We start from the raw sequence: 17,374 nt of genomic DNA, 5'->3' as shown, positions 1-17,374 counted from the left end.
ACCTGCACCTCCCAGGGGAGGTCCCCAGAGCTCCTCCAGTGTGTCCCAGACCTCTGCCATGTTGGAAACAGAGGTGTTTGTGGCACACTGGACTGCTCTGAGTGGCCAGTGGCAGAAGGTGACATCAGAGGCTCCTTCTGATAGGCTCTTACCTCTCTTAGTAGCCAATCCTCCTTCCTTGGTAGCCAAAGCTCCTTTTCTGGCTATTCAGGGTCTCTGCTCTGGGGAATTCTTTAGCTACCGAATGCAAGAGCTCATCAGAGTTCCTCTGCATCTCCTTCTTCACCTTCTGCCAAAGGATCGACCGCTGACTGCTCAGGACGCCTGCAAAACCGCAACAAAGTAGCAAGACGACTACTGGCATCCTTGTATCGCCTCATCCTGCCAGCTTTCTCGACTGTTTAGTGGTGGTGCATGCTCTGAGGGCTGTCTTCCTTCACCCTGCAGTGGAAGCCAAGAAGAAATCTCCTGTGGGTCGACAGAATCTTCCCCCTGCTAACGCAGGCACCAAACTTCTGCATCACCGGTCCTCTGGGTCCCCTCTCATCCTGATGAGCGTGGTCCCAGGAACACAGGAGCTGGGTCCAAGTGTCTCCCACAGTCCAGTGGCCCTTCTGTCCAAATTTGGTGGAGGTAAGTCCTTGCCTCCCCACGCCAGACAGTAATCCTGTGTACTGCGTCAACTACAGCTGCTCGGGCTTCTGTGCACTTTTGCAAGACTTCCTTTGTGCACAGCCTAGCCCGGGTCCCCAGCACTCGATCCTGCATTGCCCAACTCGCTGAGTTGGACGCCGATGTCGTGGGACCCTCCTTTGTGACTCTGAGTCGACCGCTTGTAGGAGGCTGGACTGGCTTGTAGTGAGTACCAAGGGGTACTTACACCTTACACCAGGCCCAGGTATCCCTTATAAGTGTAGAGGGGTGTCTAGCAGCTTAGGCTGATAGAAAAGGTAGCTTAGCAGAGCAGCTTAGGCTGAACTAGGAGACGAGTGAAGCTCCTACAGTACCACTAGTGTCACTTGCACAATATCATAAGAAAACACAATACACAGATATACTAAAAATAAAGGTACTTTATTTTTATGACAATATGCCAAAGTATCTCAGTGAGTACCCTCAGTATGAGGATAGCAAATATACACAAGATATATGTACACAATACCAAAATATGCAGTAATAGCAATAGAAAACAGTGCAAACAATGTATAGTCACAATAGAATGCAATGGGGGCACATAGGGATAGGGGCAACACAAACCATATACTCTAGAAGTGGAATGCGAACCACGAATGGACCCCAAAGCTATGTGACCTTGTAGAGGGTCGCTGGGACTGTAAGACAACAGTGAGGGTTGGAAAAATATCCCACCCCAAGACCCTGAAAAGTGGGTGCAAAGTGCACCTAAGTTCCCCAAAGAGCACAGAAGTCGTGATAGGGGAATTCTGCAGGAAAGACCAACACCAGCAATGCAACAACGATGGATTTCCAGACGAGAGTACATGTGGAACAAGGGGACCAAGTCCAAAAGTCACGATCAAGTCGGGAGTGGGCAGATGCCCAGGAAATGCCGGCTGTGGGTGCAAAGAAGCTGCCACTGGATGGTAGAAGCTGAGGATTCTGCAAGAACGACAAGGGCTAGAAACTTCCCCTTTGGATGATGGATGTCCCACGTCGTGAAAAGTCGTGCAGAAGTGTTTTCCCACAGACAGATCGCAAACAAGCCTTGCTAGCTGCAAGGGTTGTGGTTAGGGTTTTTGGATGCTGCTGTGGCCCAGGAGGGACCAGGATGTCACCAATTGCGTGAGGGGACAGAGGGGGCGTCCAGCAAGACAAAGAGCCCACTGAGAAGCAAGCAGCACCCGCAGAAGTGCCAGAACAGGCACTACGAAGTGGAGTGAATCGGTGCTCACCTGAAGTTGCACAAGAGAGTTCCACGCCGCCGGAGGACAACTCAGGAGGTCGTGCAATGCAGGTTAGAGGGCCGGGGACCCAGGCTTGGCTGTGCACAAAGGAAATCCTCGGTGAGTGCACAGGAGCCGGAGTAGCTGCAAAACACGCGGTTCCCAGCAATGCAGTCTAGCGTGGGGAGGCCAGGACTTATCTCCACCAAACTTGGACTGAAGAGTCACTGGACTGTGGGAGTCACTTGGACAGAGTTTCTGAGTTCAAGGGACCTCGCTCGTCGTGCTGAGAGGAGACCCAGAGGACCGGTGATGCAGTTCTTTGGTGCCTGCGGTTGCAGGGGGAAGATTCCGTCGACCCACAGGAGATTTCTTTGGAGCTTCTAGTGCAGAGAGGAGACAGACTACCCCCACAGCATGCACCACCAGGAAAACAGTCGAGAACGGCGGCAGGATCAGCGTTACAATGTCGCAGTAGTCGTCTTTGCTACTTTGTTGCAGTTTTGCAGGCTTCCATAGCAGTCAGCAGTCGATTCCTTGGCAGAAGGTGAAGAGAGAGATGCAGAGGAACTCTGATGAGCTCTTGCATTCGTTATCTAAGGAATTCCCCAAAGCAGAGACCCTAAATAGCCAGAAAAGGAGGTTTGGCTACTTAGGAGAGAGGATAGGCTAGCAACACCTGAAGGAGCCTATCAGAAGGAGTCTCTGACGTCACCTGCTGGCACTGGCCACTCAGAGCAGTCCAGTGTGCCAGCAGCACCTCTGTTTCCAAGATGGCTACTCCTCCCCTGCCTTAACACCTTATTCCTAAGGGAGAGGGTGGAACACCCTCTCTCTGAGGAAGTCCTTTGTTCTGCCTTCCTGGGCCAAGCCTGGCTGGACACCAGGAGAGCAGAAACCTGTCTGAGGGGTTGGCAGCAGCAACAGTCCAGTGACTCTTCAGTCCAAGTTTGGTGGAGGTAAGTCCTTGCCTCCCCACGCCAGACTGCATTGCTGGGAACCGCGTGTTTTGCAGCTACTCCGGCTCCTGTGCACTCCACGAAGATTTCCTTTGTGCACAGCCAAGCCTGGGTCCACGGCACTCTAACCTGCATTGCACGACCTCCTGAGTTGTCCTCCGGAGGTGTGGGACTCTCTTGTGCAACTTCGGGTGAGCACCGTTTCACTCCACTTCGTAGTGCCTGTTCCGGCACTTCTGCGGGTGCTGCCTGCTTCTGAGAGGGCTCCTTGTCTTGCTGGACGCGCCCTCTGTCCCCTGACGCATTTGGTGACATCCTGGTCCCTCCTGGGCCACAGCAGCATCCAAAAACCCAAACCGCGAGCTTTGCAGCTAGCAAGGCTTGTTTGCGGTCTTTCTGCGGAAAAACACTTCTGCACGACTCTTCACGACGTGGGACATCCATCCTCCAAAGGGGAAGTTTCTAGCCCTTGTCGTTCATGCAGAATCCTCAGCTTCTACCATCCGGTGGCAGCTTCTTTGCATCCACAGCTGGTATTTCCTGGGCATCTGCCCACTCCCGACTTTATCGTGACTTTTGGACTTGGTCCTCTTGTTCCACAGGTACCCTCGTCTGGAAATCCATTGTTGTTGCATTGCTGGAGTTGGTCTTTCCTGCAGAATTCCCCTATCACGACTTCTGTGCTCTTTGGGGAACTTAGGTGCACTTGGCACCCACTTTTCAGGGTCATGGGGTGGGCTATTTTTCTAACCCTCACTGTTTTCTTACAGTCCCAGCGACCCTCTACGAGGTCACATAGGTTTGGGGTCCATTCGTGGTTCGCATTCCACTTCTAGGGTATATAGTTTGTGTTGCCCCTATCCCTATGTGGCCCCCATTGCATTCTATTGTGACTATACATTGTTTGCACTGTTTTCTATTGCTATTACTGCATATTTTGGTATTGTGTACATATATCTTGTGTATATTTGCTATCCTCATACTGAGGGTACTCACTGAGATACTTTTGGCATAGTGTCATAAAATTAAAGTACCTTTATTTTTAATATATCTGTGTATTGTGTTTTCTTCTGATATTGTGCATATGACACTAGTGGTACTGTAGGAGCTTCACTTGTCTCCTAGTTCAGCCTAAGCTGCTCTGCTAAGCTACCATTATCTATCAGCCTAAGCTGCTAGACACCCTATACACTAATAAGGGATAACTGGGCCTGGTGCAAGGTGCAAGTACCCCTTGGTACTCACTACAAGCCATTCCAGCCTCCTACATTGGTTGTGCAGCGGTGAGATAAGTACTTTGCAACTACTTACCACTTTTGTCATTGTACTTTTCATAAGAGAAAAATATACAAAACAAGTTCAGTGTATGTACACCTAACCAAAAACGTTTGCTTTTCTTCTCTCACTTCTTTTCTAAGTACTGAAAAGTACCTCTAAACTTTCTAAAAAGTTCTTTAAAAGTTTTAAAAGTTTTTTTTCTGTCTTTCCAAAAGTTCTGAAAAAGTTTTTTTTCACTTTTTTTCTATCCCTTAAACACTGTCTAAAATGTCTGGTACAGGCCAAACTCTTGATCTGTCCAACATAACTTATGACAACCTTAGTTGGAAGGAAGCAAGGAGTCTCTGTGTAGATAGAGGTTTAGGGGTAGGGAAGAATCCCTCAAGACAACTGTTGGTTAATATGCTCATTGAACAAGATAAGACCTTAGTGGCAATTCAGGTGAGAAATTAGCTGATGGTTCCCACTCTGATTCTGGGGCACTCCTAGCAAAAGAGGTGGGTGGGAAGCTTTCCAACCTGCCCCCTAGCAAGCCACCTAGCATAGCTGGTTCTGATGTGAATTCACATCACAGTAATAGTGTTGTTTCTCATCACAGTAGAAGTATCACCTCTGTAGGCTAGAATGTTAGTGTGACATCTGTTAGGGCCAGGTCTCCTTCTGTTCATTCTCACCATTCTTCTGTTTCAAGACATGCCCTACCCACCCACCCTGATGACAGAGTGTTAGAAAGGGAGCTCAATAGATTGAGAGTGGAACAATCCAGGCTGAAGCTCAAGAAGCAACAGCTGGATTTAGATAGGCAGTCTTTAGAAATAGAAAGAGAAAGACAGAAATTGTGTTTAGAAACCCATGGTGGCAGCAGCAGTATTCCAAATAGTCATCCTGCAAAAGAGCATGATTCTAGGAATCTGCATAAGATAGTTCCCCTTTACAAGGAGGGGGGTGACATTAACACGTGGTTTGCTGCACTTGAGAGGGCCTGTGTTGTACAGGATGTCCCTCAAAGGCAGTGGGCTGCTATCCTATGGCTATCTTTCAGTGGAAAGGGTAGGGATAGGCTCCTTACTGTAAAAGAAAGTGAGGCCAATGATTTCAAAGTTCTTAAGAATGCACTCCTAGATGGTTATGGCTTAACCACTGAACAGTACAGGATGAAGTTCAGAGAAACCAAAAAGGAGTCTTCACAAGACTGGGTAGACTTTGTTGACCATTCAGTGAAGGCCTTGGAGGGGTGGTTACATGGCAGTAAAGTTGCTGATTATGAAAGCCTGTATAACTTAATCCTGAGAGAGCATATTCTTAATAATTGTGTGTCTGATTTGTTACACCAGTACCTGGTGGACTCTGATCTGACCTCTCCCCAAGAATTGGGAAAGAAGGCAGACAAATGGGTCAGAACAAGGGTGAACAGAAAAGTTCATACAGGGGGTGACAAAGATGGCAAGAAGAAGGATGGTAAGTCTTCTGACAAGGGTGGGGACAAATCTAAAAATGAGTCTTCATCAGTCCCACAAAAACACTCTGGTGGGGGTGGTGGGCCCAAATCCTCTTCAAATCAAAACAAAAAAATGAGACCATGGTGCTATTTATGTAAAATAAAAGGCCATTGGACAACAGATCCCAGTTGTCCAAAGAAAAGCACCAAGCCTCCTACCACTACAACCCCTGCTGCTACACCTAGTGCCCCTAGTAATAGCAGTGGTGGTGGGAGCAAACCTACTAATAGCCAATCCAAGGGAGAAGCTGGGCTCACTTTTGGTAACTTAGTTGGGGTTGGTCTTTTTAGGGAGACCACAGAGGCTGTATTAGTCTCTGAGGGGGCTATTGATTTAGCCACCTTGGTTGCTTGTCCCCTTAACATGGATAAGTACAAGCAACTACCCCTAATAAATGGTGTTGAGGTTCAGGCCTACAGGGACACAGGTGCCAGTGTTACAATGGTAATAGAGAAACTGGTCCACCCTGAACAACACCTACTTGGTCACCAGTACCAAGTAACCGATGCTCATAACAACACACTTAGCCACCCCATGGCTGTTGTAAATCTCAACTGGGTGGGGGTTACTGGTCCAAAGAAAGTTGTGGTTGCCTCAGATTTACCTGTAGACTGTCTACTAGGAAATGATTTAGAGACATCAGCTTGGTCAGATGTGGAGTTGGAGGCCCATGCAGCAATGCTGGGCATTCCAGGGCAAATTTTTGCTTTAACCAGGGCTCAGGCCAAAAAGCAAAAAGGACAGGGTGACATGGATCCTGGAAGAATGGACCAAGTGCTCCCTAAAGCTAGGGTTATTGGAAGTAAATCACTACCTACTACCCCTCCCTCTACAGTGGATTCTACTTCTGAGGAAGAATAATTTCCACCCTGTGCAGAACCTACACCAGAGGAGCTGGAAGCAGACACTGCTGAGCTTTTGGGTGAAGGGGGGCCTGCCAGGGAGGAGCTGAGTGTGGCACAGCATACCTGTCCCACACTAGAGGGTCTAAGGCAGCAAGCTGTCAAACAAGCAAATGGGGATGTCAGTGACTCTCACAGAGTTTACTGGGAGGACAACCTCTTGTACACTGAAGCAAGGGATCCAAAACCTGGAGCTGCCAGGAGATTGGTGATTCCTCAGGAGTACAGAAAGTTCCTCCTAACTCTACCCCACGACATTCCCTTAGGTGGACATTTGGGGCAAATTAAAACTTGGGACAGGCTTGTCCCCTTGTTTCATTGGCCTAGAATGTCAGAGGACACAAAGGAATTTTGTAAGTCATGTGAAACCTGTCAAGCCAGTGGCAAGACTGGTGGCACTCCAAAGGCACCCCTTATCCCACTGCCTGTGGTTGGGGTTCCCTTTGAAAGGAGAGGGGTTGACATAGTTGGCCCCCTTGACCCTCCTACTGCTTCAGGCAATAGGTTTATCTTGGTGGTAGAGGACCATGCCACCAGATATCCTGAAGCAATTCCTCTAAGGACCACTACAGCTCCTGCAGTGGCAAAGGCCCTCCTGGGAATCTTTTCCAGGGTGGGCTTCCCAAAAGAGGTTGTATCAGACAGGGGAAGCAATTTCATGTCTGCTTACTTAAAGGCCATGTGGAAGGAGTGTGGTGTTACATACAAGTTCACCACACCCTATCATCCACAAACAAATGGACTGGTGGAGAGATTTAACAAAACTCTCAAAGGTATGATTATGGGACTCCCTGAAAAACTCCGCAGGTGATGGGATATCCTGTTACCTTGCCTCCTTTTTGCTTACAGGGAGGTACCCCAAAAAGGAGAGGGCTTCAGCCCCTTTGAACTCCTATTTGGACACCCTGTGAGAGGTCCTCTAACACTTGTTAAGGAGGGTTGGGAACAACCTTTAAAAGCTCCAAAGAAAGACATAGTGGACTATGTATTTGGCCTAAGATCAAGGATGGCTGAGTGCATGAAAAAGGCCAGTAAAAACCTTCAGGCCATCCAAGAGCTCCAAAAGCAATGGCATGACCAGAAGGCTGTTTTGGTTCAGTGCCAACCAGGGCAGAAAGTGTGGGTCTTGGAGCCTGTGGCCCCAAGAGCACTCCAAGATAAATGGAGTGGACCCCACATAATTGTTGAAAAGAAGGGTGAAGTCACCTACTTAGTTGACTTAGGCACTGCCAGGAGTCCCCTTAGGGTGCTCCATGTCAATCGCCTGAAACCCTACTATGACAGGGCTGATCTCACCCTGCTCATGGCAACAGATGAGGGACAGGAAGAAGAGAGTGACCCTCTCCCTGATCTATTCTCTTCCACAGAACAAGATGCTCTAGTGGAAGGTGTAGTTTGGCAGATTGTCTTACTGCTGAGCAGAAAGACCACTGCATAAATCTCCTGGGTCAGTTTTCTGAACTCTTCTCTACTGTGCCAGGCACCACTTCTTGGTGTGAGCACACTATAGATACTGGAGACAGCTTGCCTGTCAAAAGTAAGATCTATAGGCAGCCTGACCATGTCAGAGACTGCATAAAGCAAGAAGTGCAGAAAATGCTTGAACTGGGAGTGGTTGTGCACTCTGAAAGTCCATGGGCCTCTCCTGTGGTACTTGTACCAAAACCTCATTCCAAGGATGGAAAGAAGGAAATGCGGTTTTGTGTAGACTATAGAGGTCTCAACCAGGTAACCAAAACTGATGCTCACCCTATACCCAGGGCAGATGAGCCAATAGATACACTGGCATCTGCCAAGTATCTAAGCACTTTTGATTTGACTGCAGGGTATTGGCAGATCAAGTTATCAGAAGATGCAAAAGCAAAAACTGCATTTTCAACCATTGGAGGCCATTACCAAGTCACAGTAATGCCTTTTGGTTTGAAAAATACACCTGCCACTTTTCAAAGGTTGGTGAATACAGTCCTGCAAGAGCTGGAAGCTTTTAGTGCAGCATATCTAGATGATATAGCTGTCTTTAGCTCCAGCTGGGATGATCACCTGGTCCACCTATGGAAAGTTTTGGAGGCCCTGCAAAAGGCAGGCCTCACTACCAAGGCTTCAAAATGCCGTATAGGGAAGGGGAGAGTGGTTTATCTGGGACACCTGGTAGGTGGAGAACAGATTGCACCACTTCAGGGGAAAATCCAAACTATTATAGATTGGGTTCCCCCCACAACTCAGACCCAGGTGAGAGCCTTCTTAGGCCTCACTGGGTATTACAGGAGGTTCATAAAGAACTATGGCTCCATTGCAGCCCCTCTTAATGACCACACATCTAAGAAAATGCCTAAAAAGGTATTGTGGACAGCTAGCTGTCAGAAAGCTTTTGAGGAGCTGAATCAGGCCATGTGCTATGCACCTGTCCTGAAAAGCCCCTGTTACTCCAAAAAATTCATTGTCCAAACTGATGCATCTGAATTAGGGGTAGGGGCAGTCTTATCACAACTTAATTCTGAGGGCCAGGATCAACCTGTTGCTTTTATCAGCAGGAGGTTGACCCCTAGAGAAAAGCGTTGGTCTGCCATAGAGAGGGAGGCCTTTGCTGTGGTCTGGGCACTGAAGAAGTTGAGGCCATACCTGTTTGGCACTCACTTCATTGTTCAGACAGACCACAAACCTCTACTTTGGCTAAAACAAATGAAAGGTGAAAACCCTAAATTATTGAGGTGGTCCATATCCCTACAGGGAATAGATTATACAGTGGAACATAGACCTGGGAGTACCCACTCCAATGCAGATGGACTCTCCAGATATTTCCACTTAGACAATGAAGACTCATCAGGTCATGGCTAGTCTTATTGTCCTTCGTTTGGGGGGGGGGGTTGTGTAGGAAAGTACCATCTTGCCTGGCATGTTACCCCCATATTTCACTGTATATATGTTGTTTTAGTTGTATGTGTCACTGGGACCCTGCCAGCCAGGGCCCCAGTGCTCATAAGTGTGCCCAGTATGTGTTACCTGTGTTATGACTAACTGTCTCACTGAGGCTCTGCTAATCAGAACCTCAGTGGTTATGCTCTCTCATTTCTTTCCAAATTGTCACTAACAGGCTAGTGACCAATTTTACCAATTTACATTGGCATACTGGAACACCCTTATAATTCCTTAGTATATGGTACTGAGTACCCAGGGTATTGGGGTTCCAGGAGATCCCTAAGGGCTGCAGCATTTATTTTGCCAGCCATAGGGAGCTCTGACAATTCTTACACAGGCCTGCCACTGCAGCCTGAGTGAAATAACGTCCACGTTATTTCACAGCCATTTTACACTGCACTTAAGTAACTTATAAGTCAACTATATGTCTAACCTTTACGTGGTAAAAGTTGGGTGCAAAGTTACTTAGTGTGTGGGCACCCTGGCATGGCGATTTACCGCGGGACGCGAAGAAAGTCTTTTCCCACTTCTAGTCCGATTACCATCAACAAAAGTGATATTTGTATCTGAGGATGTTCTTACCTTATACGACTTGCCTTGAGAAAGCCCTGGCGTATCTGCAATAAGGGGCGAAACACGTGTTGGCTGACATTTCGATGAACACTGGCTGAATAATTAAGTGTTAAAGAAGAAATTGCCTCTATATTCCACAATAAACAGTGTGTTGAACTTGACTTATGACACTGTCTAAGTGGTTTTCTCACCATTTTATAGTACACTAGCCAAGGTGCCTGTAGCAGGCTGGACTGGCTTGTAGTGAGTACCAAGGGGTACTTACACCTTGCGCCAGGCCCAGGTATCCCTTATTAGTGTAGAGGGGTGCCTAGCAGCTTAGGCTGATAGAAAAGGTAGCTTAGCAGAGCAGCTTAGGCTGAACTAGGAGACGAGTGAAGCTCCTACAGTACCACTAGTGTCACTTGCACAATATCATAAGAAAACACAATACACAGATATCCTAAAAATAAAGGTACTTTATTTTTATGACAATATGCCAAAGTATCTCAGTGAGTACCCTCAGTATGAGGATAGCAAATATACACAAGATATATGTACACAATACCAAAATATGCAGTAATAGCAGTAGAAAACAGTGCAAACAATGTATAGTCACAATAGAATGCAATGGGGGCACCGAGGGATAGGGGCAACACAAACCATATACTCTAGAAGTGGAATGCAAACCACGAATGGACCCCAAACCTATGTGACCTTGCAGAGGGTCGCTGGGACTGTAAGAAAACAGTGAGGGTTAGAAAAATAGCCCACCCCCAGACCCTGAAAAGTGGGTGCAAAGTGCACCTAAGTTTCCCAAAGAGCACAGAAGTCGTGATAGGGGAATTCTGCAGGAAAGACCAACACCAGCAATGCAACAATGATGGATTTAGAGACGAGAGTACCTGTGGAACAAGGGGACCAAGTTCAAAAGTCACAATCAAGTCAGGAGTGGGCAGATGCCCAGGAAATGCCAGCTGTGGGTGCAAAGAAGCTGCCACCGGATGGTAGAAGCTGAGGATTCTGCAAGAACGACAAGGGCTAGAAACTTCCCCTTTGGAGGATGGATGTCACACGACGTGAAGAGTCGTGCAGAAGTGTTTTCCCGCAGAAAGACTGTAAACAAGCCTTGCTAGCTGCAAGGGTCGCGGTTAGGGTTTTTGGATGCTGCTGTGGCCCAGGAGGGACCAGGATGTCACCAATTGAGTGAGGGGACAAAGGGGGCGTCCAGCAAGACAAAGAGCCCACTCAAAAGCAAGCAGCACCCGCAGAAGTGCCAGAAAAGGCACTACAAAGTGGAGTGAATCGGTTCTCACCCGAAGTTGCACAAGAGAGTCCCACACGCCGGAGGACCACTCAGGAGGTCGTGCAATGCATGTTAGAGTGCCGGGGACCCAGGCTTGGCTGTGCATGAAGGAAATCCTCGGTGAGTGCAAAAGAGCCGGAGTAGCTGCAAAACACGCGGTTCCCAGCAATGCAGTCTAGCGTGGGGAGGCAAGGACTTACCTCCACCAAACTTAGACTGAAGAGTCACTGGACTGTGGGAGTCACTTGGACAGAGTTGCTGAGTTCAAGGGACCTCGCTTGTTGTGCTGAGAGGAGACCCAGGGTACCGGTGATGCAGTTCTTTGGTGCCTGCGATTGCAGGGGGAAGATTCCGTCGACCCACAGGAGATTTCTTCAGAGCTTCTAGTGCATAGAGGAGGCAGACTACCCCCACAGCATGCACCACCAGGAAAACAGTCGAGAAGGCGGCCGGATCAGCGTTACAAGGTCGCAGTAGTCGTCTTTGCTACTTTGTTGCAGTTTTGCAGGCTTCCAGAGCAGTCAGCGGTCGATTCCTTGGCAGAAGGTGAAGAGAGAGATGCAGAGGAACTCTGATGAGCTCTTGCATTCGTTATCTAAAGAATTCCCCAAAGCAGAGACCCTAAATAGCCAGAAAAGGAGGTTTGGCTACTTAGGAGAGAGGATAGGCTAGCAACACCTGAAGGAGCCTATCAGAAGGAGTCTCTGATGTCACCTGCTGGCACTGGAAACTCAGAGCAGTCCAGTGTGCCAGCAGCACCTCTGTTTCCAAGATGGCAGAGGTCTGGAGCACACTGGAGGAGCTCTGGGCACCTCCCAGGGGAGGTGCAGGTCAGGGGAGTGGTCACTCCCCTTTCCTTTGTCCAGTTTCGCGCCAGAGCAGGGCTGAGGGATCCCTGAACCGGTGTAGACTGGCTTATGCAGAAATGGGCACCATCTGTGCCCATGAAAGCATTTCCAGAGGCTGGGGGAGGCTACTCCTCCCCTGCCTTAATACCTTTTTCCAAAGGGAGAGGGTGTAACACCCTCTCTCTGAGGAAGTCCTTTGTTCTGCCTTCCTGGACCAAGCCTGGCTGGACCCCAGGAGGGCAGAAACCTGTCTGAGGGGTTGGCAGCAGCAGCGGCTGCAGTGAAACCCCTGAAAAGGCAGTTTTGCAGTACCCGTGTCTGTGCTAGAGAACCGGGGAATCATAGGATTGTCTCCCCAATACCAGGATAGCATTGGGGGGGCAATTCCATGATCTTAGACATGTTACATGGCCATGTTCGGAGTTACCATTGTGAAGCTACATATAGGTAGTGACCTATGTGTAGTGCACGCGTGTAATGGTGTCCCCACACTCACAAAGTCCGGGGAATTTGCCCTGAACAATGTGGGGGCACCTTGGCTAGTGCCAGGGTGCCCTCACACTAAGTAACTTAGCACCCAACCTTCACCAGGTAAAGGTTAGACATATAGGTGACTTATAAGTTACTTTAGTGCAGTGGTAAATGGCTGTGAAATAACGTGGACGTTATTTCACTCAGGCTGCAGTGGCAGGCCTGTGTAAGAATTGTCAGAGCTCCCTATGGGTGGCAAAAGAAATGCTGCAGCCCATAGGGATCTCCTGGAACCCCAATACCCTGGGTACCTCAGTACCATATACTAGGGAATTATAAGGGTGTTCCAGTATGCCAATGTAAATTGGTGAAATTGGTCACTAGCCTGTGAGACAGTTAGTCATAACACAGGTAACACATACAGGGCACACTTATGAGCACTGGGGCCCTGGCTGGCAGGGTCCCAGTGACACATACAACTAAAACAACATATATACAGTGAAATATGGGGGTAACATGCCAGGCAAGATGGTACTTTCCTACACCGCTGTCCTCAGATCTTCTAAGTACCTGTTCAGGTACTTCTGCGGGTGCTGCCTGCTTCTGTTGTAATTTAATAGTGATTAGATTAAGCATTAGCCGAAGACATCTTGTATTTAGCAACTATTGTGAACATTTCACGGAATCCATTTTGTACTCATGGCAGCCATTTTCTCTGCCATGTACTCGCCATGTGCTCTGTCCTACCTTTCTCTTAACTACTCTTGAAAATCTGTCTAGTGACAAGTTATATTTATCATCTCCCACTTACGCACATGCCCAGTAAGATCTGCAGCTGTTAGTAATCAGCCCCTCCTACCTGTCGACTGTGCATTTCTATATGACCTTATATGCATTTAAGTCTTCCTTCTATATTTGTACCACCTTCTTTTAGCCCCTGCGTGGGTATAAAAGGACCATGCTCTCTTAGTTCAGTGTGCTACTTCAAACATTACCGGAGGGTGCTGTTTGAACTGTAGTACCACCTCATGTGGTTAAATAAACTTTGTCTTTTATTTCAGTTTTTGTGCCAACTTCTTCCTATATGGTCTGAGGACTTTGTGCAGAGGAGGGTGAACCCCTTGCACTAGTAGGCCTTGCTGAGGCTTACTTCAAAAAATTGGCCCCCGAACAGGGACTCATCAGCGACTCAGATTGGTTGCGACGAAGGAGTGGGATCTTGCTGCGGACGATCAATGCCTGAGGAGACCTGAGTTTAGGCAACCACAGCGTTTTTCCCTTCTTTCTGATTTGACCATCCAGGTGGCGCCGGTCCTCGACTGAGATCCTTTTTGTTCATTCGTCATGCAGTGACCATTTGGTCGATTTTAGAACTTGGCATTTGGAACCTGGTCACCCTGTGATTGGTAAGAGCCGCTTTACAGGACTTGCTGTGGGTTTTGATGCCTTTGTTTGGGAATGAAGTTTAGCACCACTTACTGTGGCTCTTGTGTTTTGGGTGACTAGTCAATTTGTGTCCTTTGAATTGATATATAAATTGCAATTTATATAGGCAGGTAATGAGGAGAATTTTCTCCAATTTAATTTTGATTTGAACGGCACCTTAAATGCTACTTTGATTATAATATTGCACATTCTGCACTATTTTTGGCATGCCTGTTTTTAGCGCACTTCGTAGGATGTGATGCTTTTTTAATGGTACCAATTTGAGACTGGAAGAATCGCAACCGGCACCCCCAGAGGGGACGCCCAATAGAGATATGTATGTTAAACATGGTCTTTCTTCTATAATGTACAGCACATTATGGAATAAATACTCTTGTGCTGATCCTGAGTTACGTTGGCCAATGCATGGGTCATCTGATTTGCGAAAGATTGAATATGTGGAACAATGTATGTGTAAGCGAAGGTCTAGGCAAGATATGTTTGACTGTGTACGAATGTGGGAGAAAGAAGTGCGTGGACGAGTGAAGCGTGAGCAAGCCTTGCTTGAGAAAGAGCAGCAGAAGAATGTATATGTGAAAGCATTGGAAATGAGAAATAAATAAATAAATAAATGACTTAAAGGAGCTAGAAGAGAAAGAACGTAAATTACAGGTAAAAGGCCAATACACTGTTAGGCAACCTCTCTATTTTATCCTTAATAAACCACACAATGATTTTTTTATACTAAATCGCCCCCCACCTCCGTATGTCGTTCCTTCTGCCCCTCATGAGATAGCTGAGGTCTCCGGTTCGGAGCAACAGAAGATACGAGACAGTCGCTCTATGTTGCCTGCTGACCGTGCGTCTGAGCTTTGATCTATTGCTCGTAAAACAATTTGTAGCGTTGTCTCTGCTTCTGAACTTTTAGACAACATGAAAGGGTGGACGGAAAAGGAGCAGCTATATTTTACTGAGGCATTTGGCACAGAAGTTATTGAACTATTTCGGAAATATTCTGATGAGTTAGAGCCCGATGATGTAGCAGCTGATAATAAGCAAATGCGTGATGGTCTTTTTGTTTTCTCCCAGATGGCTGATGCAATCAGGCTTTTGGTGAAATTATGTGTTGTGGCAGTCCGTTTGCAAGAGGAGAAAAGGGCTGTGGACGTAGTTGCAAGGACATCTCAGACCGGCGGGGTGCAAGCTTCCATCTTCGGAACAGATAAGACTATGATAGTTCACGCAAAACCAATGCGGGAGGCCGCGCCTTTGTATGTTCCTCCTAAAGGATTGGGTACAAGTGATGATAAAACTTCTGTTAATGCTAAGGGTTATTTTATTTATAATTGGATGTATACTCCTTGGAATAGGGCAGATGTAATGGCACTTAAAACAGCATTACCTGACCCGCGGAAAAATCCAGCCGCCTTTTATGAGGAAGTTGAGGGAGCAATTAGTTCTTGTACTATGACTTTGGCTGACATTGATTTATTTTTCAGATTGATATTACCACCAGATATGTGGAGAACTGTTCGTAAAGTTGATGATCGTGTAGTTTTTGGGGCGTCATGGAAAGAATTAGAACAGATGGACGGGGATAGGGAACCTGCGAAAAAGCCATATCAGTTGATTCTAGATCTTCCCGCAGCCATGTTAGTTAAGTTAAAAATGATTATTTCCCCTAAAAAGATAAATTGGACTGTTTTAGTGTCTTGTAAGCAAAAGGCAGATGAATCGGTCTCTGATTTCTTTACACACTTTGAAGAAGCATTTCATGATTTTAGCAGTCAGTTATTTTCAGATGATACAGGCAGACATTTGTTTGTCGATAAATATGTCGCAAATCTGTTACCAGGAATAGCTAGTCATCTAAAAGCTAGTGAAAGTTCACGGATACCTCTACTCCGGTTTCTCTTTTGACTATGGCTCAGTATTATGAACGTCAGGAATTAGAAGCAAAAGGTAGCGAGGATAAAAAGATTAAAGAATTAAAGACGAAGGTTATGTTGGCTCAAGCTTATGGTCCACCTTTTAGAGTTAGTGATAGAGGTGGACCTGGATCTTATGGTTCTTCTTACACTCGTTCGAATTTGTCTGTTCATCAGTGTGCGTATTGTAAGAAATTTTGGCATTGGGCTGCCGATTGTCCAGCACTACGTGTTCAGCAGTGTTCACGTGGTCGGGGACAAATGAGAAATCGCTCAGGATATTCAGGGCCTAGAAGAAGCAGGAATGATCATGCTAGCGGTGATGCTAATGTACGAGGGCAGGATGGGTTTAACACTTTTGATAGACAGAACCAATACCAGATGTCTAACTATGTGCAGCCTGATTTCCAAGATTCTGCTTATGCATAGGATTGCCTACGATGGGGTAAGGGATCAGTTGAAGTTCCAGTAGATCAGAGGGGTCCCTATGTTACAGCACATGTTTTGGGTTCTACTGATCAGTTTCTGGTTGATACAGGAGCTACTCGTAGCGCCTTGTCTAAACAATTGATTCCAAGGGCTCCCCTGTCTGGCTTCACCATTACATCGATAGGTTTCGATGGAACACATTCCCCTAGCCCATTGTCACAACCACTTGCATTCCATGTTGATAAATTTACTGCTCCATGTCCATTTTTGCTTTCTCCAAATACACCAGACAATATTGTGGGTCTTGATATGCTCAAGTATTTCAGGGCTACAATACGATGCTCTCCTGAAGGGGTGCGTGTTATTTTGAATGATAAGAAAGAGTTTGTCTTGTTAAAGAGGATATTGCATTAGCTTCACTCCCTAGTACTTTGTGGGCTACTTCAGATACTGATGTGGGACAAATGATTATTCCACCGGTACATATTAGTGTCAAGGAGGGAGCTGTATTGCCACGTTTGCCTCAATACAAAATTTCACAGGAGGGCGAAGAAGCACTCACACGAATTGTGCATGATCTTATTGCAGTTGGAGTTGTTGAGGAAGTTCCGAATAATGTTTGTAACAGTCCTATTCTTCCTATTCTGAAAAAGGATACTGATACTAGGATTTACCGATTCATTATTGATTTACGAGAAGTCAATAAGATTGTGGTACCACAATGTAGGAAAGTAACATCTTGCCTGGCATTTTACCCCCATATTTCACTGTATATATGTTGTTTTAGTCTGTGTGTCACTGGGATCCTGCCAGGCAGGGCCCCAGTGCTCATACTTATGTGCCCTATATGTGTTCCCTGTGTGATGACTAACTGTCTCACTGAGGCTCTGCTAACCAGAACCTCAGTGGTTATGCTCTCTCTGCTTTCCATATTGTCACTAACAGGCTAGTGACCAATTT

This window comes from Pleurodeles waltl, chromosome 3_1 (assembly GCF_031143425.1).
Source record: "Pleurodeles waltl isolate 20211129_DDA chromosome 3_1, aPleWal1.hap1.20221129, whole genome shotgun sequence".
NCBI lineage: Eukaryota > Metazoa > Chordata > Amphibia > Caudata > Salamandridae > Pleurodeles > Pleurodeles waltl.
This window is presented reverse-complemented; position numbering follows the sequence as displayed.